Source organism: Muntiacus reevesi, chromosome 3, assembly GCF_963930625.1.
Source record: "Muntiacus reevesi chromosome 3, mMunRee1.1, whole genome shotgun sequence".
In the NCBI taxonomy this organism is placed as follows: domain Eukaryota; kingdom Metazoa; phylum Chordata; class Mammalia; order Artiodactyla; family Cervidae; genus Muntiacus; species Muntiacus reevesi.
Genome location: NC_089251.1, coordinates 95,868,553 through 95,891,131, shown reverse-complemented (window position 1 = coordinate 95,891,131; position 22,579 = coordinate 95,868,553).

Below are 22,579 nucleotides of genomic sequence, written 5' to 3'. Positions count from 1 at the left end.
ATGGTGCAGGCTGGATGCAGGGGGTTGGGGTGGTGGTGGGGGCAGCTGCATTCCATGGAGCAGGAAACCTCAGGGAAAGACCAGGGTTCAGTGTAGACAAAGGAAGAGTGAGAGAAGGGCCTGGAATCATTCTTCTGGAGCTCATAGCTGTGGACAGATGAGAGAAGGCACACGTGTTTGGAGCCCAGAACCATATGACTGTTGACCCCACTCACCTTGCTTGGAGCTGACTGAGATCAAGTGGATGGATCGTGGCCTTTCAGTTCTGTGGGGGTACTTGAGGAGGGATGGTTATTGAGCCCAGCCTCCCACCCAAGTGGGAGCTCCCTCCCAGGGGCCCTGGACCGCGGGCCTGAACATGCAGCTCCACCCAGACTCAAGGAGTGGTGGGCGTTCAGGGTCATGTGGCTTCATGGTGAAGGTCTGAGACCCAGGTGGGTGGGCTGATCCGCTAGACCCAGCGATGCCCCGTCCTTACTCAGTTCCCATCAGTCTTCTCTGTACCCGAAGCTCCCCGCACACCCTCCTGTAAGACATCATCCTTCTTGGGACAAGTGTGTGCCAGTGACCCCACTCCCCTGTGGAAACCCAGGACAGGGGCTTAAGGCCCACTTAGGTGACACTGACATTGATTCCCCAACCCCGAGGTGGCCACCTGTTGGTCCTGCTCCCACCCGTAGATCCAAGGGGGAGCATCCTCTCCTTCTACCCAAACCCTGTGTCCTTGGACAGCACACCCCAACCTTCCCGTCACTCAGCTGCACGGGGATGGGGGGCGGGGTGTCCTCCTGCAGTGTGGTTTCTGGCACCTTCAACATCTTGGTCGCCTTCAGATGTGGCTTTGTCTCCTTTTAACCCCCCAGGTGTGAACTGTGCATCACTGGGGAGGGCACGGAAGTGTTGCCTTTAAGCAATCAGTACTTCCTCTGACTCCAGGAGGGCGGATTGGTACTTTTTAATTTTTAAAAATTTATTTATTTGTTGACTGTGCTGGGTCTTCATTGCTGTGCGTGCGCTTTCTCTAGTTGCAGCTAGTGGAGGCTTCTTTTAGCTGCAATGTGCAGGCTTCTCATTGCATGGGCTTCCCTTGTTGCAGAGCACAGGCTCAAGGGAGCATGGACTTCAGCATAGGCTTTGTTGCCCTGTGGCATGTGGGATTTTCCTGGACCTGGGATCGAACCCATGTGCCCTGCATTGCCAGGTGGATTCTTAACCCATGAACCACCTGGAAAACCCAGATTGTTATTTTTTAAACAAGCCAAGGACATTTAAAGCTCCAAAATGGGGTTTGGACTGAAACAATGTAAGCGGTTTTCATGACTTTTCAGGACAGGATGAGAAAGAACTGGCAGAGTCCCTGAAGCTGGGGAGTTGTGTTCAGGGGCAGATGGTCTCCTGGGCCTGGACACCAACAGGGGGACAGAAGGCTGGAACCGTGCTGGGCCCCAGGGGCTGCTTAGGGGCAGGGAGGCTAGCCTCTCGGCATCTGGGCTGTAGCCCTTCACCTCAGCTGTAAGGCGTGCTCCTCGGGGGTGCTTTGTGAGGACCTTCAGAGACTCTAGGCCTGGGATCTTCTCTCTCTGAACCAGGAATCTCCCTTCACACCTGGAGAAAATACTCCAGCTCTTGACCCTGGGCTTGCCTCCTGCATGCCCCCAGCTTGGAGAGGAGAGCCCCAGTTTTCCTGCCCTAAGTCTGCCCACCCCACCGCCACATGCTGAAGTCTGGGGACGCAGGGCGGCCCCCACTTTGCCTACAGATCCCTGGGCTCTGGGCAGTGGTACCTCATCCTCTGACCACCGTGAGGTGCCCTGGAACAGGATCTGGAAGCTCTCCCTGGAGGTTCTCCTCTTCCTTGTGCTCATTCCGACGGCTTCTGCCCTCCTCTAGATCTCAGGTGACAAAGCTTAAACAGCAGTATCCTCACAACTGCTTTACCTGCAGCTACTGCTCCTGGTCTCCGGCGGGAGGTGGGCTTCGTGGGGGCCTCCGACCCCTCCCCAGGTTTCCTACACACGTCAGTCAGCAAAGCAGGTACACACACACCTTCCCTCTGTCTTACTCCTTTCGAAAAAAAAAAAAAATCTCTTTATTACTATGTTTGAACAGAATTTACTAGTGTTTCAAACTGATGATGCTAAAAGTTTTCACCTCAGATTCTATTAGTAAGTAATGACTCTGGGCAGACACCAGAACTGACCACCCCGGCTCTGCCCAGCTCCAGGGTCCGAGGTGGGGCTACTGGACACAGGGCTTGTACCTTGACACGGCCTGGGCCACAGCACAGTGGTTGCATCCACGGAAGGCGTGTTCTGTGTCACAGCCTCCCTGCCCGCAAACCTGACTCAAAGCAAGGAGGAAAAAGATGCTTTGAGCTGCAAGATACAATCTCTCTGCCTCCATGACCTCCCCCGCCGCCGCCCCCCCCCCCCCCCAGGAAATGGGGACCCTTCCTTGAGATAAGAAGCAGTAACGCACTAACCCTGTTCTCAGACCAAGCGTGGTGAGCTCGGGGCCAGCTGATGCACTGGTGTCTGAAGGGGGATATGGTGAGGAAGGGTCCTCAGCCGGCACCCCCCATGACCGCACTTGTCCTGGGGATCCAGGAGAAGAGAGACCCCACCAGAGAGTCCAGATGAAGCAGTCCTCCTCCTGCAACTTTGCAGACAGCCGAGGGCAAGGAGATGAACACAGTGACCGGGGCGCAGGCGATCAGCTGGCTCAGCCCAAGCGTGTTCGTCTTTGATAAACGGCTGGTACAGAAGCTGTGTCGACGGAGTAAAACCCATTTTAGGCAGTGGTGAAAACCACCGTGATGACCACGCAGCATCTGCTGGTGGCTCCCTATAGCCTCCTGAGTGAGATCCATGCTGATCTCTTCCGCTCTGTAATAACACGGGTCCCGCTGCCCTGTAATCTATCTGCACACGTGTCTACCGCCCCCCTTTGATGGAGAGCAGCTCAAGAAGAGGTCTTAACTCTTATTCACCTTTTTTCCCCCCCACTACGGGCTTCCCTGACGGCTCAGACCATAAAGAGTCTGCCTGCAGTGCAAGAGACCTGGGTTCAATCCCTGGGTTGGGAAGATCCCCTAGAGAAGAGGGGATCTTCTTCTTTTCCCTACCAGCTGAATAATAATAGCCAACATTAATGGAGCACTTACTGTATGCCAGGCTTTGTGATAAGGAGATCATATACCTTTAATTCTCCATACCGACCCAGAGTGGTTGACAGTGTTTTCCTGATTCTAAAGATGGGGTGCTGACCCGAGGGGACATTTGGTGAGTGGGGAAACCAGGACTGGGGATAGGTAGGCTGATGTGGGGATCAGGCTGTTAATCACTGTAGCCCATGATCTCTCAGTAAAGCTTCTGAGTCCCTCCCCACCCCACCTGCTAAACAGGAAGTCGTCTCTCCCAAGGCCCCAGCGCATCGTATCTGTCCTCATTCACAGCTTGCACCCAAGGCAGTCTTTCACTACATCATTGGCACAGAGACCTTCCTTGTGATGTTGTCAGCTGCCTGAGAGCAGGAACTCCTCTTTATTCATCTCTGTTGCCTTGGAGATCTAAGATCAGTGCCTTGTGTATAGAGAATGCCAATGCTCCTTTAATTGAATTGAAATGTAATCATTTCTCATCTAGGGTTATATAGGGTCCCTTGAGACTAAATAACATTGACTATGTATTGAATTGTAACCATGATACTGTCGATAATAAGCTAAATGATAAAGGCAAGAAAGAAACATACTCTTGGCAGAAGCTGGATTATAAACATGAGTCATGTCCAATGATTTGACAGGTACACATGTGAAGTGGCTGGTTGATGGTTGCTATGGGAACCGTTACTCGGGACTCCTGTCAGACCACAGTAATAACACTGTCTTTGCAGCTGTGTGCTCGACGTGTCTGTGTGCTGAGCATGTACTGAGGGCTTATGCCGATGGCTGTCCCAGAAGATTGTCCTGGAAAAGGGAAATACCATGTAGCTTCAGCTCCTCCTAGTCTTTGTTGATGAAGATGCTAACAATCTTTCATGCCTCCTCCATCAGGGGATGCCCCAGAGTACCCAGTAGCAACAGGAGCACATGTGTTGCCCGGATATGGTGTGCAGTGTGTGTGTTCAGTCGTGTCCAACTCTTTGCATCCTCATGAACTGTCGCCCACCAGGCTCCTCTGTCCATGGAACTTTCCAGGCAAGAACACTGGAGTGGGTTGCCACTTCCTTCTCCAGGGATCTTCCCGATCCAGGGATTGAACTCGCGTCTCTTGCATCTCTTGCATTGGCTGACAGATTCTTTACCACTAGCACCACCTGGGAAGCCGTTCATCCGGGGGTATCATCAGTTACAAGGGAACTCTCAGGTTTCATGGAGAAACTGCTATGTGAAGGGTTCTGTGCTAAGTCATGTGTGAGAAATAAAGAGCCAAAGCATGTGTCCTTGAACTTGAGAAAATTTTAGTCATTTTGAGAACCCTGATCTAGAAAACAAATCCTATACATATTTTGCCACTTAATCAATAGTAACATTTTGCAAAACTACAGTATGATATCCCAACCAGGATACTGACACTGATCCAATCTACTGGCTTGATCATGGTTCCTGAATTTTCCTTATATTTGTGTGTGTGTGTGTGTGTGTGTGTGTTAGAACCTATGCCGTTTTATCAGCCAAGTGGTTTTATGTATCCGCCACACAGTCAAGATGCTGAAGTTTCAACATCGTAAGTATCCCTCACGTTGCTATTTTATAATCACACTACCTCTCCCACCCCTCATTCTCCCACCCCCCACTAATCTGTCCTCCATTCCTAACACTGTCATTTCAGTGATTTCACTTATGGAGCACCTTTTAAATGATCGGGTTAGAGAGAACTGGCATCTTCGCTGTGTTCTTAAGTGTTTCCTAAGTGTTTCATTTTCTTTGCAGTGATTATAAATGACCTCATATTTTTAATTTCAGCTTCCACGTGTTGTCAGTGTTTAGAAATGCAGTCCATTTTAGTTTGCTGATTTTGTATCTTATGACTTTACTGAATTCACTCGTAAGTTCTAGAAGGTTTCTCATAGATTCCTGGGCAATTTTTACGGAGAAAGGATTTTTTATATCATATATAAATATAGTTTTATTCCTTCCTTTCCAAAACATATGCCGTTTATTTTTTGTTTTTTCCGTCTTTCAGTGAGCAGAGCTTCCAGTTCTATGTAGAATAAGAGTGATGACGATAGACATCATTGTCTTATTCCTTATTTTAGAAGGAAATACTTTCTTTATTAAATATGAATATTAGTTGTGACTTTTTATAGAAACTTTGTTAAGTTGAGGTGATTTCCTCTCTGTCCATAACTTGCTGGGATTTTTATTATGAATGGTGTTGGACTTTGTCAAATGCTTTGTTGTGTGTCAACTGATGTGATTATATGATGTTTCTGTTTCAGCTTATTGAAATGGAGCCTAACATCATGATTTTTTTTGAATATTTGAACCACCCCTGCATACCTGAAGGACACCCTACTTGTTTATAGTGAGTGATTATTTTTATATGTTATTGGATGAGGTTCATGAGTTTTTTGTTGAGGATTTTAACATCACACTTCATGGAAGTTGTTAGTCTGTAGTTTTCTTTGTAGCATTCTTCTGATTTTAGTATTAGGGTAGTACTGGCCTCATAAAATGAGCTGAGAAGTGTTCCCATCTTTGTATATACTGATGGAGATTGGGTAAAATTGGTGTTAATTCTTCTTCAAATATTTGGTAGAATTTTTGAAAACCTTTTTGTTTTATATTGGGGTAGAGCCAGTTAAGTGTTGTGATGGTTTCAGGTGGACGGCAAAGGGACTCAGCCGTGCACACACATGTATCCGTTCTCCCCCAATTAATGTTTGGTAAAAAATTTTTTAGTGAAAATTTGTGGGCCTAGAGATTTCTTTTTGGAAAGCTTTTCAACTACTAGTGTGATAAAATATACCTTAGGATTAGGATTACATTAGGCTGTAGGATTATTCTGATTATTAGCTTCATCTTGGTTGACATGGTAGTTTGTAGTTTTGAGAGAATCCGTCCATTTCTCTTTATTTGTTTAATTTATGGTTGTGCTTGTCTTTGTTGCTGCAGTCTTTCTCTAGCTGTGGCGAGCAGGAGCTCCTCCTTGCTGTGGTGCATGGGCTTCCTTTTTTTAACTTTTTATTTTGTATTAGAGTATAGCTGATTAAAAACCAGTGTTGTGATAGTTTCAGGTGAACTTCAGTGAAGGGACTCAGCTATCATATACATGTCTTTATTCTCCCCCAAACTCCCCTCCCGTCCAGGCTGCCACATAACGCTGGGCAGCGTTCCCTGTGCTATATAGTAGGTCCTTGTTGGTTCTTCATTTGAAATATAGCAGTTTGTACATGTCCATCCCAAACTCCCTAACTATCCCTTCCTCCCAACCTTCCCCCACACTGGCAACCATAAGTTCATTCGTAAGCTTGTGAGTCTCTTTCTGTTTTGCAAGTAAATTCATTTGCATCATTTCTTTTTAGATTTCACATATAAGGGATGTCCTTCTCTGCCTGACGTACTTCACTCAGTATGCCAATCTTTAGTTCCATCCATGTTGCTGCAAATGGCATTATTTCATTCTTTTTAATGGCTGAGTAATAGTCCATTGTGTATATGTACTACCTCTTTTTAATTCATTGCTGTGTCGATGGACACTCAGGTTGCTTTTGTGTCTTGGCTGTTGTAAATAGAGCTACTCTTCTTGTGGTGCATGAGCTTCTCACGGAAGTGGCTTTTCTGGCTGTGGAGCACAGAGTGCAGGTGCAGGGTTTTCAGTAGTTGTGGCGCGTGGGCTTAGTTGCTCTGAAGCACATGGAATCTTCCCAGAGCAGGGATCAAACCCATGTTCCCTGTATTAGCAGGCGGAGTCTTACCTACTGTACCACCAGAGAAGTCCAGTCCACTTCTTCCGGTTTCAGGTATATGCGTGCTAAGTCGCTTCAGTCATGTCTGACTCCTTGTGATCCCATAGACTGTAGCCCACCAGGCTCCTCTGTCCATGGGATTCTCCAGGCAAGAATACTGGAGTGGGTTGCCATGCCCTCCTCCTAGGAATCTTCCCAACCCAGGGATTGAACTCCTGTCTCTTGTGGCTCCTGCATTGCAGACAGTTTCTTTCCTACTGAGCCACTAGGGAAGCCCATGTGTTTAATGTTATGCATAACATTCCCTTATTATTTTTCTACTGGCTACAGGATCCATGCTGATATGCTCCATTTCACTCCTGATATTGATTATTGCTATCTTCTTCCACTTTTAGTGTCAGTATTGCTAGAGGTCATCCATTTTATTGGTTGTTTTTTGAAAAATCAGCATTCCTTTTTAAAATAAATTTTCTCTATTTTTTTCCTATTTTCAATTTCATTCATTTCTCTTTTCCTTTTGCTTGCTTGATGTTCATTTTGTGCTTTTTTCCCCCTAATTTCATGAAGTAAGAACTTATTAATTGGAAATCTTCCTCTCCTCTAATGCAGGCATTTAGCACCATACGTTTTCTCATGGTACCCCTCTAGTTGCATCCAGCAAATGTTGATGTGCTAGTCCAGCCTTCTGCTCACTCCCTTCTTCCCTTTGTGAAAGAGAGAAAAAACAAAGATTGCCTGAGATAATGCTGTAAACTGCGGGGCACCATCCCGAGACCCCAGCATGGTCATGCCTGGAAGGCAAGAGTGGCAGCAGCTGCATCATCCAGGGCCCGGGGTGCGCACCCCATCCTGGGGCAGCTGGGGCCAAGACTCAGGCTCATGCCCAGACTCTGGGCCTGTGCCACACTCCTTACTGTATCCCTCCTTCCACAAGACCCCAGCTCAGGGCGGTCTTCCTCCAGTGTATTAGTCATAGTCATAGTCATTAGTCAGAAAGTCATAACCAGTAGGTGATCTCTCTCCATATACATACATATATGGAGAGAGAGAAAGGAAGATTATTTATATCTACTGTGTAATGTATATAATTACAGAAGCTTGCAAGTCCCAAATCTGTAGGGTGGGCCTGCCCAGGTAGAGCACCAGGGCAGCTGCAGTTCACTTCCAAAGGCCATCTGTCTCCTGAATCCCCTCTTCCAAATAGGAGGTCAGGTTTTTGTTCTATTCAGACCCTCCACTGGTTGGATGAGGCCTCTCTGCATTGTGGAGGGAAGTCTGCTTTACTCAAAATCCACTGATTTTGGTGTTCATTGCATCTAAAGCCACCCTCACAGAAACCACCAGAAGAATGTTTACCACATAGCTGAGAACATGGCCCAGCCAAATTGACGCCAAATTAACTCTCACACCCATGAATCCTTGAATTCAGATGCCTCACAACCTATCGCCTTGATCCTGGTGTACCTTCTACTCATCCTATCCTCATTTCAGCTGCAAAGCTTCCAGCATGGAGCAGGTGTATGTCAGAGCAGAATGAGCTGGAATGTTTCTAGAGCCTCTGACTTTCTAAGGCTCCCGGCACGGAGTCTGCCCAGCAGCCGCCCTCTGCCCCTGGGTGGCACACACCCAGAAGGTTAGGTTCACATTTTCTTCTCTCATTCTTCCTGTCCATGTATGAGGAGTCTTCATGTCCCTTTGTTCACGTCCAGACGGGGATTCTCAGGGTGGCCTGCCTTGTACAGGACCTGGATTTAGAGGCCACTCAACCCACTGGGCAAAGTTATCCTTTACAAATGGGATTCTGAGATCATGTGTCTCACGTGTGAAAGGCTCAGGGATCCACGTTCATCCCTAAGTCAGATGTGACAGCCACCATCCTTACACAAAATATTTCCCCTTTAAAAAAACCTCATGCAAGTTCAAAATAGCTTTCCACAATACTAATGCTTCTCCTGGAGATGATTTTTTTTTCCTAATCCTTGACCTACTTTTCTCTGCGCTCAATATACCTAATGAGTAATAACGACTTCAGAGAGAGGAGGGCCAGAGGAAGCCGCGTTGAAAGGACATCTTAAGAGAATGGTTCTGGAGGCCTGGAACTCAGCCAGCCCTGCTGTTGGGGTAGAAATGAGGGTGTCCATCTGAAGGGCGGGCTTGCTGAAGGTCTCTATGGCTGTGCTCTGCCCTTGTTGAGAGTCGGGGTGTAGCAGAGGTGGTTGATGGAGCAGGCAAAGGGGCTTGCCACACACACACACACACACACTCTCACATACACACACTCATACACATACATGCTCACAACCCCCCAAACACACATACACATACCCAAGCTGATTGGGGCTGTCAGAAGAATGCTTCAGGATCTAGAACATCAGCTGCTGCCCAGAGGTGTTCTTCTGGAATGGATTCCGTTAACGATGTGATCCATGCAGGAAGGGACTAGGGCCACTTTTCTGCCTCTGGAGCTGTAAACGCGAACTCCGCCAGGTTTGGGCAGGAGGCAAGTGGTCGTACAATTCACTCTCCCTCGCACCACTCTCAGGGCCGTGTCCCAAGACAAGAGCTGCTGCCTCAGGCCGAGGTCGCGTCTGTCCCAGCGAATGGGGACTGCAAAGAGGTGCTGTCAACAGGCTTCTGCTTTCGGAGATCCTGAGCTTCTCAGAGGGAGATGGAGAAAGGGGGTGGTTCCAGGAGAGAGGAAGAGGTAGAGAAGTGACAGACAGAGAATAATAGTGGGACTTCCTTGGTGGTCCAGTGGCTAAGCCTCCAAGCTCCCAGTGCAGGGGGCTTGGGTTTGATCCCTGGTCAGGGAGCTAGACGCCACATACTGCAACTAAGACCAATGCAGCCAAATAAGTAAACGTTAGAGTGAGAACGAACAACAGAGAAGGAATGAGGTAACTTTCAGGTCTGAGGAGGAACAGGGTCCAAGGCTCCCATAAGGGGCCCTGCTCCCTGGTGAGAGGGTGGGACCTCCAAAGAGGCAGGCCATGGTGTCCTTCAGGGGCTTGGCCACAGACCCCAGGGCTCCCAGCACTAGCTCAGGCACATGACGGGGAGGAGCAGAGCCTGCCTCAGGGTCCCCGTGCAGTACAGAGTGGGCAAGGCAGGGGTGGTCCTGAGACTGGAGGGCACGCGGGCTCACCCCTGCCTCCTGACTCTCCCGCCACAGACTCCCGGGCTCCTGTGCAGCCCTGGGGATGGGGCTGACGCCACCCCCCACATGACTCATCACCCACCCAATGGACATGTGTCTGAGCAAACTCCGGGAGACAGTGAAGGACAGGGAAGCCTGGCGTGCTGCAGTCCGTGGGGTCACAGAGAGCCGGACATGACTGAGCGACTGGACACCACCACCACAACGTGACTGAAAGTGAGTGTGTGGCCTGTTTCGGAGGCTGAGGCCTCTGAGTCCAATTTCGCTTGCTTTAAAGGCCTTGAAGCAGACTTCCTGATGTCCCCACGCCTGCCCCTCAGGACCAAGACTCTAGGACCCCCTTCCTAGCCCCAGACTCCTGCCTCCTCCACGGTGGTGAGGCTTAGGGGGCCTCCACTGTCACAGCTGGTTCCCAACCAATGACCCCTTTCCAAGCTACAACTGCCTGAAACCCCAGTGAAGTTGGCGCCTCTCTCCTGGCCCACCCAGCACAACAGGTCTCATCCAAACAGAGCAGGATGTCACCTGCATGGTGCTCCTTCCCGCGGGTGCTCTGGGCATTCCTGCAGGACTGCACAGACTAGAAGTGTGTCCCCCACCCCCCCTGCAGCTGTGCCCACGCCTGACTGCCGGGCCTGACTCCAAGTCCCTGAGGTGGGGGAACTAGGAGCACGCCCTTTGGGTCCCTTTATCTTTATGAGTGTCAATGCAGAGCCCAGACGCTGGAAGGTTTGACTGACAGAACATCCAAGCATGTGTTGACAAAGGACTGATGCTCGTGTCCCGGCAGCGAGTGGCCGCCGCAACAACAAGCGGGAACTATTTAGTCTCAGGCTGCCAGAACAACAAAACTTAACCTTCTTCCAGTTCTGGAAGTCTGAGATCAAGGTGTTACAGGGTTAGTTTTTTCTGAGGCCTCTCTCCTTGCCATGTAGATGGCTGTCTCCGCGCTCACACGGCCCTGTCCCCCAGTGCTCACACGGCCCTGTCCCCCCACGCTCACCAGACCCTGTCCCCCCGCGCTCACCTGGCCCCGTCCCCCCGCGCTCACCTGGCCCCGTCCCCCCGCGCTCACACGGCCCCGTCCCCTCGTGCTCACCTGGCCCCGTCCCCCCGCGCTCACCTGGCCCCGTCCCCCCGCGCTCACCTGGCCCCGTCCCCCCGCGCTCACCTGACCCCGTCCCCCCGCGCTCACCTGGCCCCGTCCCCCCGCGCTCACCTGGCCCCGTCCCCCCACGCTCACACGGCCCCATCCCCTCGTGCTCACCTGGCCCCGTCCCTCCCGCGCTCACCTGGCCCCGTCCCCCCCGCGCTCCCCTGGCCCTGTCCCTGCTGTGTGCTTGTGTCCCCGTTTCCTCTTCTCGCATGGACCCCTGTCCTCTCTAGTATAGTCTCACTGGATTGGCGCCTGCCCTAGTGATCCCATTTTAACTGGATTACCTCTGTCAAGGCCAAGTAAGGTCACATCCTGGGTCACTGGGGGGTTAGGACTTCAGTGTGATTTTGGGTGGGGAGGGGCACACCTCATCTTGTAACAGCAACACTGATGTTACCCCCAAGGGCTCTGTGATTTCATTTTCTTCATGGAAAAAGAATCCAGGCCCTCTAGAAAGCTCTGCCTTTCTCACTCCTTCTAGGTTTGATCTGCTGTGTCATTAGGGCAAACTCTAGAATGAGAGGGAGAGTGTGAATCACGTACATGAGTGTATTTAGTGGACTTTGAAGACACCAAATAGCCCCAGTCATGCTGTTTTCCAGCCACAAATGAGGATAGTTCACGGCTAACTGACTCTTCTAGAGGAATTTCTTGGGTTCATACATCAATGTCTCAACCCCTGAATGCCCAAGACCTCCATTCCTCTTTATTTTTCACCCTTTTAACATTAAATCACCTCTGCCTCCCTACTATCTCTACCTCTTTGGGACACTCCCTTCCAAAAGGGAGGCCCCATCCCATCACGGGAATCCGCCCATTTAAGAAAAATGACCCTGGTACCCAGTGGCTTAGACCATTTCTTTACAGCCTCTTGTCTCAGCATCAGAGCAGCACTCTCATGGGAAGATGCTCGACTTTGAAACTGCTTTCAGACCCGTTTGACCTTTGCATGTAGGGGAGGGAGAAGGGGACAAGTATTGATTGAGTTTGCTCCATGTTTCAGGCTTACTGTCAGTGTTTTTACATCTGTGGTTTCTTTAATCATCACCTCAACCTATGGCATGGTTGTGCTTCAGGAAAAAATATGTCATTATGATGTGTAAACCCACCAACCCTGATCTCACCCCACTGAGGTGCTGCACCCAGAGAGTGTAGGGTGGAGATCAGAGAGGCCTGAATATCAGGTGACAGTGATCTACCGAGCAAAGGGCACAGAGATCTCAGGAAGAAGAGAATGTTCTTAAAGGTGGGGGAGGGGAGGTAGAGTGGAGAAGTGGTGGCAGAGACCTGGTCCCCTGAGGGGTACGACCCTCAGGAGAGTTAGAAAGTCGTGCTGGGCGTTGGTGATGGACTTCCCTCCTTCCTATGCTGTAAACGGCTCTTGAGGTCTCAGGAGGTGTCAGGGAGCTGGGATTGGGCTTGTCACCCTCAGGTGTGGCTGCTCTCAGCACCATTTTATAGATGAGGAAATTGGGGCTCAGGGTGATTGAGTCACAGCTCACCAGTGACAGACCCCACCTTAAATGCAGGTTTGTTGTCATTTTAGTCTCTAAGCCGTGTCTGACTCTTTGCAGCTCCCTGGACTGTAGCCCACCAGGCTCCTCTATCGATGGAATTTCCCAGGCAAGTGGGAGTGGATTGGAGTGGATTGCCATTTCCTCCTCCAGGAGATCTTGCCGACCCAGGGATTGAACCCTTGTTTCCTGCGTTGGTATGTGGATTCTTTACCATCTGAACCACCTGGGAAGCCCTCATTTAAAGTATGAGCAAATAGTCATGCAGGAAACTTTATCCCCTGCCCTCCCACCCATGGAAAAGGCCAGCTGTCCAACTGTAACCTGATACCTAGTTGATCGTCCACTGATGCTTGCCTAAGTCTGTTACTTTTTTTTCCCCATTTTGGCCAAATAGGAAACAGAGACACAGCTTAACTTTGACTTTCCCTTGGCCAGTCAGCTTTCTAAAGTCATCAGAGGCGAGCAGGACCATCTCGCTACAGTGTATTCCCCTTTGAGCTCACTGTGCATGCTTGGCACACAGAATTCATTGCTTCCACGTATCTGCACAGCCTTCTCCTTGTCTCACTTCCATCTGCAAAGAGAATCGTCATGAGTCTCAAGAAGGATGTAGCCCATTGACTTCATGCTGTAAAATCCCCAGCCTCCTATTTTGTATCTGTTCACATTTCCAAGTATTTCCCACTTGCCCTTTATCAACAGCGTTGTAATAAAACTCACTTTACCAGGTTCCGTCTCCAGGGAGAAGAATGGAAGCTTTGATTTCCGCTCACAGCTTGGCCAGAAAAAAACAAGTCCTAAACCCCAGCATTCTTTAACTTGATGGTTATAATTTCCATTCCTTATTAGGTTTTTAAACCAAATGTTCAGGTTAAAAAGCAAAGCAAAATTGCTTTTTTATCCCTGAGCCCAAAGAGAGAATTTCATATTCAGAGCCCTGTGGGAACAAAAACCTTCCGGAGAGGTGATGAGGCCTCCCACACAAACCGATCAAGGCTGGAGTCAGTTCTGTGAAGCGCTGCCTCCTGATGCCGAGCCCCACCTTCCTCTCTCAGGCATCATGTGTGGAAAGAGAACTGCCCAGCAGAAGGGCCAGACCTAGGAAACAGTGAATTATGAGCTATCATTTCAGGGAGGCTTGGACGATGCCTCCCCAAGCTAAAGTCGTTCCAGAATCCCCACCATCCAAGTTTATCTCTTGGGTGGATGGATTACCTCCCATCAAAGTGCAAGTGTACTTTAGAATTGTATTGCTTGTGCGCAGAGAACTCATAGGCAGCAGGCAGGTTTTATACAGAGACTTGGCCTCATCCTGGCTCTTCCATCTCCTGGCTGTGTGACCTGGCATGGAATACGTAACCTCTCTGAGTGCAAATGTGCTCCTGTGCACATTGAGATAAGTATTAATAAAAGCCACATCTTAGACATAATGGACATAAAGTCATTAGGACATAAAAAATACTAACTGCATCCCATACATTTTTATATGTTGTGTTATTTTCATTCAGCCTGTGTATCTTTATAGTTCCTTTGTGATCACTGCTCTTCAGAACATAGACTCTGAAGCCAGACTGTCAGGATTTGAATCCCAGCTCTGCCACTTGTTAGCTGTGACCTTGGGCAAGTGACTTAACCACTCTGTGCCTCAGTCTCCTCATCTGTAAAGGGGGATCAAAATAGTACCTTGCTCATAGGATTGTTGTGGGGATGAGTGACTTGATGTAGATAAAGTACCTGAAACAGTATCTGGATGTGTGGACTACCTCCTGAGCACATTTTCCCCTTTGATAGTTAAGTTTGAAAGTAAACATTTCTTTGTAAATGTTAAATGCATATATATTCCCTCATCTCTATCTTTTTAAAATGTCTTTGGTATCTATTTGGTCTGTATTCTCCCTTCTCCCTCACCCTAAATATCCAATGTTGTTTACCTGTTAAGTCACAGAACTCAGTCAACTTTCTCATGACAAGATCACAGAATTTCTGAGACTGGACAGTCTTCCAGCTGCACACTGGAGTTACATGGCAAATCCTATAAACCTTTTAAGCCTAGAGGGATGGTGCAGCAATATTGCTCTTACCTATTGCCAGATCATGCAGCAATGTCTGGATAACATTAGAATCACTTCCACCTGCTGTTACTCATTCCTTGCCTGTCTCAAAGATGTGTGAGTGACTTGTGAAAATATGGCCAAAGCTGTCTGGATGAGAGTTTGGGGGAACAGATTTGGTCTGTTGCTATTTTTTTTAACTGTGCACCTCAGTTCTCTGAGGTTCATGGGATAAACTTTAGGGATTCTTGAAAATGAAGCCTAAATGTGACAGATAGGACTCAAGTGTCTTGTTTTACCACCAAACTCTCCCCCAGAGTCCAATCTATCAAGAAAGTTTGTCCTTGGCACATTCATATTCTTTGACCCCCTTTTTTTCATCCTGCTGACTTGAGCAGGACAGGCTTTGGGGTGTCTACCCCATCTACAGTCCTCTTCTATTTTTTGCTCCCACATTGGCCAGCCATTTTGGAACCATGATCACATGACTTAGAGGCAGCAACTGATTGGACAAGGGCGTAGCTACAGCTGATAGCTGATTGGTGGGCAACCACAGGGCGGGGAAAGAGCAGCTGGGAGCTGAGTGAACCGATGGTAAAGGGCTTCTCGGGCTCCTTCTATGACTCAGTTGACCTGCCCCTGCTAAAAGGCCCTCCAGCTTCTGCAGTCCTTTCCTGTCTCTGTGAGGCCTGGCTGTAAAAATATTTATGGTATCCCATTGAGCTTGCCTATTCAATCTGTGTTCTGGCCTCCTTTATTCCAGAGCTGTGCTTATAATGAACCCAGCTTATCTGAGAAGCCTGAGGGTAGTTCAGTTTCCTGACGTCTAAGATGAACTACCTGTTGTATAACCCTGTGGGCACTTCTGGTCCCCTGCTCTTGGCCTCTGGTCTTGACCCAAATGCCACACACAGCCCAGCTGGCAACTATGCCTAGTCCATGGTCACTTGAGATTCAACAGGGAACCCCATCTTTCAAGCCCAGTAACCCTCTGTCACTGAATTATAAAGTCTCTCTTCTGCTTGCTTAAAGCCCAGGCCTGGCTCAGTCCCCTCACAGCACTGCAGTGGGTCTTGGAAAGTAGCCCAAAAGGAGTCTGTCCCAGGGTGGCAGAAAGATGAAAGAAAAAATCCGAGCAAATGGGTAGAAGGATGACCAAGCAGTCCTGTGCTTGCCTTTAATCTTTTCTTTCACTGAAGTTCAAGGTTGTGTTGTTCCCTAATTCAATTCCCCCTTTCTGTGCTCAGCTTTCCCCATGGGAAATGGGGGCTGCTGGGTACCGCCTATATCCAGGCACTGTCCTGAGTGTTGACTGAACCCTTACCCTCACAAAAACTCTGTGTGATTGGCCTACAGTAGCTCCATGTAGAGATGGAGACCTTGAGGCACAGAAAGATTAAGTAACTTTCCCCTGGGTGCATAGCTGGGAAGCCATGAAGCTGAGATCTGAACCTGAAGAGCCTTTTATCTGCAGCATAACTGGGGGGGCAAAGCCCTCCTTATCTAGCCATGTATTTCTCAGGCATGTTGGGGAACCAGCAACAGGGAACCCAGGTATCCTTAGAGGGAAGAGAGAGGGTGACCCCTTTTCTCAAAGGTTAAAAAAATAAATAAAAAAAACCTCTGCTCCTGAACATATTATCTAGTGGCTGATATTCCATCACTTTAAGACCATTTCCCTAATGTGACCCCTTTAGGTTGCTCCCACATTTTCCATAATTCCCAAGGGGATCACCTTTGTGCTTGCTTTGTGGGCTGCTGATCCCTCTTACTCCTCTGAGGTGGGTGACCCCGGACCAATTCCATGATGCAGGTGACTTTCCCTCCAGACTCCCTGCAGCCTTGCTGGGTCACCCACCACCTCCCATTCTTTTTTTGTGTGGCCACTATCTGCAAACTGAACACTCTGCAGAGATGTACCAGCGGCCTTGACCTCTCAGAGGTGGTCACCAGTTCAGAGTACAGGTCGCTTAGCTAAATGTGATTTTTGCGATAAATGAGCAGTGGTTTTTAGTCTAAGTATGTCCCAGTATTACACAGGAGGTACTTATACTTAGGTTTTTTCCTCATTTATCTGAAGCTCACTTTTAACTGGGCACCTTGTGTTTCTGTTTGCTCAATCTGGCAACCCTCACCTAAAGGGCTTTCTTCTTCCTGAAGTTTTAACCAACTGAGCACTTTATTTCATTTTTGTGACAAGCAGGGTATGAGTGTTTTCCCTTCTGCTGGGAGTGAAGCAGTGGGGGGCTGGGGCATTTCTAGAATTACAAGGATTCCTGGCTGGTGTCTCCTCCACCCTGATCTTCCTTGGCCTCAGAACTGCGGCTGGTCCTTCCCTTGTTCACCCCTTGAGCTCTGCCCTGGCTCTGAGCTCAGATGGGTGACTTTCTATCCCTCAGGTTTGGGCACTTGTGTTTGCTTCCATCAGGTGTTGCTCATTGAATTCTCCCAGATACATCTGCCTCCCAGGTCACAGTGAAGTGGACAAGGAGAAATGCATTAACCCACTGCCCCTGATATTCAGTCTGGTGGCTCCTCAACTCAGGAGTCACATGTGCCACTGGCAACGGTCAGCTGGGTCAGGTGATCCTTTTGAAATCAAGGGAACAGCAGGCCTTGAAGAATGGAAGTGTTAGCATAAATGAGGGAGGGAGGAGAGAGGACCGTGAGGCTTGCTTGGTAGCCTGTTAAGTCCACCAGAAGCACAGGGGTGCCCGGAGCTCCCCCAGCCACCTGACTTCTTGTGTGAGCCATGTCTGTGTGATCACACGGTACCTGCATAGCCAGCACATCCATTCAGCTCAGCTCATCTTTATTGAGCACCTACTTTGTGCCAAGTGCACTGCTGGACTCACAAAGATGAGGAAGATGCAGTCCCTGCCTTCAGAGGACCCGTGTCTTCTTGTAGGAGAGACGTATGTGGAGAGGACATCTGGCCCCATGAGATGTGTGCTATGAGATTGACATGCCCAGGGGACCTGGGAGCCCTAGACAGCAGGGGGCGGGGCACACACCTGGGCTGTCCTGCCTGCCTCAGGGGGTGGGCTCTCCCCCACCTCACAGGCTCTTGGAAGCAGTCAATACTAGGCATTTCAAACCACAAGATTGAGTGGAACTACTTTTTTTCAAAGCTCCCAGTTTCAGGAAATAATTTAGCCCAGTTGCCCAGGGGCCTGCTGCCCGTGGAAATCCAACAGAGGCAGCTGTTCTGATGCTCATTGACAGAAGTACCCACCACCTCCTTGGGCTTCCTTCCCGCACCTGGCCCTCGCTCCTCTTTACCAGCAAATTCGTCTGCCTGGGCTAGTTCGGGGTAATCACCTAGCAATTAAAGGGTCTGATTCCTACATATTGGCCCTACTCAGAGTTGCCAAGAACTTTCAAAGAGGGGCCGGGTGGGAGAGAGAAACATGCTTTTTCATTATTTTACCTACAGGATTCACTTGAAGGAGAAGGGATGTCGGCTTGTTGCCCTAGCTAGCTAGTTGGATGAGGACAAATTCCTCATTAATTTTAACTGTGTCAACAGGAGAAGTTGATGAAAGTGAGAGTGACTAATGAGTGGTGTTCCTGGGAACAGATGAAAGAGCACACAGGAAATGGGACAGGGTCCCAGTAAAAGGAGAGCTGCCCTCAGCAGCTCCGCGCAGGGAGCTGGCTCTGGAGGGCCATGGAGCAGGGTCACCGCGGCTTCTCCCTGCATCGGTGGGGTCCGGGCCTGCTGGTCAGCAGGTGTTTACCATCAAGTGATTAGGACTGTGCCCTGATGATGCCAGAGCACGAGAGGAAATACCACAGGCTCCTAAGTGGCCTTGGGAGCCTGAGTCACATTGCATATGGCCGCCACAGGCAAGCTGCAAAGCCTTTGGCCTATACTCACTGTCTTCTCGCAGCTCTGTGAAGCAGGCAGGCCTGTGGTGTGTTAAGGAGGAATGCGGCTCAGTTTCTTAGAGCAACTTAGGAGAGCAGCTCCAGGGCTGTCCTCAGATTGCTGAATGGCTTATAGCATGCAGTTCTTCAAAAGGGGCAAGAAGGGGGTGAGGAGGGCGTGTCTACGGGATGGGGAGCCAGTGTTGACAGAAAGCTCCTGCCTCTCATCCAGCCCCTTTGTGGGAAGACCTCCGATCCACCCCAGAATTTTATGGGATCTCTACTTGTGTGTTTTCTGTGTTCTCAGCCTCTTGTCTGTGGGCCCAGTCCTCCCTGCTCTCAGTCCAGGGACTCAGTCAGGAGCAGGCTTGTGACCCCTGCTGCTGCTGCTGCTAAGTCGCTTCAGTCGTGTCCAACTCTGGGCGATCCCATAGATGGCAGCCCACCAGGCCCCTCTGTCCCTGGGATTCTCCAGGCACAAACACTGGAGTGGGTTGCCATTTCCTTCTCCAATGCATGAAAGTGAAAAGTGAAAGTGAAGTCATTCAGTCAAGTCTGACTCTTCGTGACCCCATGGACTGTAGCCTACCAGGCTCCTCCATTCATGGGATTTTCCGGGCAAGAGGACTGGAGTGGGTTGCCATTGCCTTTTCCACGTGTGACCCCAGGCCAGGCCATTCAGAAGGCTCTGTGCTCCTGGGCATGTGACTCAGCTGGACCAATCAGAATCAATCTAGGACTTTTCTGGAAGTACTGGAAAAGAGAGATGGTTTTTCTTTTTTCTTTTTTTTTAATTGGGGTTGCTAACCTGCTTGAGGTTATTGATATTTCTCCCGGCAATCTTGATTCCAGCTTGTGCTTCATCCAGCCCAGCATTTCTCATGATGTACTCTGCATATAAGTTAAATAAGCAGGGTGACAGTGTACAGCCTTGACATACTCCTTTTCCTATTTGGAACCAGTCTGTTCCAAATGTTCATGTTCTGTTCCAAATGGTCCATGTCCAGTTCTAACTGTTGCTTCCTGACCTGCATACAGATCTCTCAGGAGGTAGGTCAGGTGGTCTGGTATTCCCATCTCTTTCAGAATTTTCCACAGTTTATTGTGATCCACACAGTCAATGGCTTGGCATAGTCTATAAAGCAAAGTAGATGTTTTTCAAGAACTCTGTTGCTTTATTGATGATCCAGCAGATGTGCAATTTGATATCTGGTTGCTCTACCTTTTCTAAAACCAGCATGAACATCTGGAAGTTCACAGTTCACAGTTCACATACTGTTGGAGCCTGGCTTGGAGAATTTTGAGCATTACTTTACTAGCATGTGAGATGAGTGCAATTGCATATTGCATTTTACCATTCTTTGGCACTGCCTTTCTTTGGGGTTGGAATGAAAACTGACCTTTTTCAGTCCTGTGGCCACTGCTGAGTTTTCCAAATTTGCTGGTATATTGAGTGCAGCTCTTTCACAGCATCATCTTGTATGATTTGAAATAGCTCAACTGGAATTCCATTACCTCCACTAGGTTTGTTCATGGTAATGCTTCCTAAGGCCCACTTGACTTCACATTCCAGCATGTCTGGCTCTAGGTGAGTGATCACACCTTTGTGATTATCTGGGTCATGAAGATCTTTTTTGTATAGTTCTTCTGTGTATTCTTGCCACCCCTTCTTAATATCTTCTGTTTCTGTTAGGTCCATGCCATTTCTGTTCTTTATTGTGCCCATCTTTGCATGAAATATTCCCTTGGTATCTCTAATTTTTTTTTTTTGAAGAAACCTCTAGTCTCTCCCATTCTATTGTTTTCCTCTATTTCTTTGCACTGATCACTGAGGAAGGCTTTCTTATCTTGCCTTACTATTCTTTGGAACTCTGCATTCAAATGGGTATATCTTTCTTTTTCTCCTTTGCTTTTTGCTTCTCTTCTTTTCACAGCTATTTGTAAGTCCTCTTCAGACAGCCATTTTGCTTTTTCGCATTTCTTTTTCTTGGGGATGATCTTAATCCCTGTCTCCTGTACAATGTCATGAACCTCTGTCCATAGTTCATCAGGCACTCTGTCTATCAGATCTAGATAGACAAATGTTAAAGCTCAACATTCAGAAAACTAAGATCATGGCATCCGGTCCCATCACTTCATGGCAAATAGATGGGGAAACAATGGAAATAGTGACAGACTTTATTTTCTTGGGCTCTAAAATCACTGCAGATAGTGACTGCAACCATGAAATTAAAAGATGCTTACTCCTTGGAAGGAAAGTTATGACCAACCTGGACAGCATATTACAAAGCAGAGACATTGCCAGCAAAGGTCCATCTATTCAAGGCTATGGTTTTTCCAGTGGTCATGTATGGATATGAGACTTGAGCTATAAAGAAAGCTGAGCACCGAAGAATTGATGCTTTTGAACTGTGGTGTTGGAGAAGCCTCTTGAGAGTCCCTTGGACTGCAAGGAGATCCAACCAGTCCATCCTAAAGGAGATCAGTCCTGACTATTCATTGGAAGGACTGATGTTGAAGCTGAAACTCCAATACTTTGGCCACATGATGGGATGAGCTGACTCACTTGAAAAGACCCTGATGCTGGAAAGATCGAAGGTGGGAGGAAAAGGGGATGACAGAGGATGAGATGGTTGGATGGCATCACCGACTCAATGGACATGAATTTGAGTAAACTCCAGGAGTTGGTGATAGACAGGGAGGCCTGGCGTGCTGTAGTCCATGGGGACTCAGAGTCAGACATAACTGAGTGACTGAACTGAACTGAACCTGCTTGAAGTTACTTTCCTGTGATTGGGGGAGATTCTCTCTGGGAATGCAATGAATACAAAAGAAGGCAGAGCTAAAATTAAGAAGTGGAATTCTGACAGCATGGTTTTGGGTCTTGGATCAAGCTATACCTGAATCCCTTGGATTTTTAGTTACTTGAGTTAATGTCACCTTTTTCCTTAGTAAGCTTGGGTTTGATTTCCGTAATTTACAACCAAGACTTATGCTTAATAATCTAAAGATATAACCTGGACAGGTGATATTTCTGAGGTTCAATTTCCTCATGGGTAAAAAGGGACAAAAATGCCCCATCTATAGTTATTGAAGAGAGCCAGCCATTCGACCAAAGGTGCAATATTTCCTTGGCCACCTTAAACATGTTTCCTGTAGTCTCCTCTTGCAGAATAGGGCTAACAAGACCATTCAACCTCCTAGTAGTGGTAGTGGTTTGGATATGCTGTAGACTCTTTATTCTTATATAGGAATATTTTCCCCCAAGGGTAACTAAACTGTCAAAAAAAAGAAAAACTTTTAATTTTGTGATAATTTTAGATTCCATGCATTGACCAGAAGCAATACAGAGAGATTCCGTATCCCTCCCCTTCAACCAGTTTCGGTAACATCTTACCTAACTCTAGTACACTAGCACAGGGAGAAAATTGACCCTGATACAATGCACCGAACTTGCACAAATTTCACCACTTACATGTGCAGATGTATGTGTGTGTGTGTACATACCTGTGTGGGTGCTCAGTTGCTCAGTCTTTTGTGACCCCATGGACTATAGCCCGTCAGGCTCCTCTGGCCATGGGATTCTTCAGGCAAGAATACTGGAGTGGGTTGATATTTCCTCCTCCAGGGGATCTTCCTGACCCAGGGATCAAACCTGAGTCTCTTGCATTGACAGGCAGATTCTTTACCACTGAGCCATCAGGGAAGCCCCTGAACATTATACAAATGGAATCATATAATATGTAACCTTTTGAGACCAGTTCTTTTCACTCAGCATAACTCTGCTGAGATCCATCCAACTCGTTGTGCACATCAATAGTCTCCTCCTTTTTACTGCAAGTCATATTCCATGGTAGGGACAGGCAACAGTTTTCTTAAACATTCACATACTGGAGGACACCTGGGTTTTTCCCAGTTT